The 2058-nt window shown below is 43.5% G+C and overlaps 1 pseudogene; it reads left to right on the forward strand.

Moving 5' to 3' along the window:
* Positions 1-1909, forward strand: part of LOC119592581 — a 3874-nt pseudogene extending 1965 nt beyond the window's left edge.
* Positions 1910-2058: the final 149 nt, after the last annotated feature.

Genomic DNA, 2058 nt, shown 5'->3' on the forward strand with positions numbered 1-2058 from the left:
ATGCATATAAAGAGGCTTTTCAAAATTCATAGGTGGCGAAGCCATATCCAGCCAAGAGTATGTTGGCAACGGTTCGTGTGACGGAGTTCAGGTACGGCAAGTACCCGGGCGAAGCCTTCCGCGGCAACAACCAGCTGAAATACCTCAACAACTTCGGCGAAGGTTGGGGCATGATGGACCGGCATGACGCATTGGTCTTCATTGACAACCACGACAACCAGAGAGGCCATGGTGCTGGAGGAGACATGATCCTTACTTTCCGTGTCTCTAAGTGGTACAAGGTGAGCTTCTGCGAAAAAGATCAGACATGGATGCAACGAAAAGCTTTGTGTCTTTGCAGGGACGCTCTATCAGATGTGGCCATAAAGATATGTGTTGATTAAATAACTCGAACCCTGCAATGGCCTCTTTCGATTAAGAAGGGAAATATAAGAAGTTTGTCCAGCTTAGATATTAGCTTAATTCAACTCAAATATGCAGATTCAGACAATACCATCCTGTTTACAGAATCCGAATTTGTAGCGTTTTTATATCGTGTGGAAAATGTAGCAAGTTTAAAACCTCTTTTGCTGCAGATGGCCACCGCATACATGCTGGCTTGGCCTTACGGCTACACCCGCGTGATGTCGTCGTACTACTGTGGACCAAAGGTGGAGAATGGCCAGGATAAGAACGACTGGATCGGACCTCCTCACGACGGCAGCTTCAACATCATCAGCCCGAGCTTCAACGCTGATGGCAGCTGCGGGAACGGCTGGATCTGCGAGCACCGCTGGAGGCAGATCTACAACATGGTGGAGTTCCGTAATGTTGCCCATGGTGAGTTCGAAAACGCAGAGCTTACGGCCATCTTTGAAAATGATGATACACAACACTGCTTTTTTCCTAACAAGCACATATGATATTCGCCACTTCATCAAGAAATTTCTGGCTTAGACTCACACTTGTACCAGATTTATGAACTGATTTATGAATTGTTTCATAAATCTGTTACTAGACATCACGAACTGCCAACAGGTACGGACATGAACGACTGGTGGGACAACGGCAGCAACCAGATCGCCTTCTGCAGAGGCAACAAGGGCTTCCTGGCCATCAATACGACGGATGGATCTGAAGGAGACGCTGCAGGTCAGTGACTTCAGCATCATCATGTCAGGCTTCATTTCATAGATTCACTGCCACAGATTACAAGTATGAAACAAACACGGCAAGAAAAAATCATGATCTGTATATTTCCAGACTTGCCTCCCTGCGGGTACGTACTGTGACGTCATCTCCGGAGGTAAGGACGGAGCTCCTGCACGGGCAAGAGCGTGACTGTGGGCGGCGACGGAAAGGCCTACATCGAGATTACGACCATGGAAGACGACGGAGTGCTTGCTATCCATGCCAACGTATGTACAAAATTAAATGCAATTGGAATAAGAAGAGCATTTCGCGTCAGTGACCTCTGCTTCAGGCGGAAACAAATACCAAAGCAGCCATAAAAAATATAAGGGGAGGTTGTGTTACCGCTGCAGAGGCGCGGAGCGACTATATATCTCCCATTTTATGTTGTAAAGGGATTAAATTTTTCTCGGTTCATATGTTACGTTTATTTGTACTTTTATGTAATTTAGTTTTTTACAGTATAACTATGACTTCCAGTGAACTTAAATCTTGGCTGGTGATCGAGAATAATCTGTAAAAGATACATTCCTTTCATCTTTGTGTTCAAGTCACAGTTGTTTATGTTTATCTACAAACGTTATTCTACTAAGATTTACGAAACAATTATTTCCGTCTCCTTTACTAAGACATTTACTTATACTTCGTTATCTTTTCTCTCCTCAGTCCAAACTGTGATCTGTCGGACGCCAGAGAAAGGAACTTGTCGTCTTATTGGGAATCATTTCATCGTCATCAATAAAAGAGCATTTTCCTTCTTGTATCTTATCCTTCATGTTCACTGTTCAAATATAAACCTTATCTGTTTATATTCACTCAAAAAAACAAACAAGCTCATAGATTTCCCCTGCATATTGTCTATTTTGCTTTGGAAACTACTGAAAAATA

This window comes from Penaeus monodon, chromosome 30 (genome assembly GCF_015228065.2).
Source record: "Penaeus monodon isolate SGIC_2016 chromosome 30, NSTDA_Pmon_1, whole genome shotgun sequence".
Lineage (NCBI taxonomy): Eukaryota > Metazoa > Arthropoda > Malacostraca > Decapoda > Penaeidae > Penaeus > Penaeus monodon.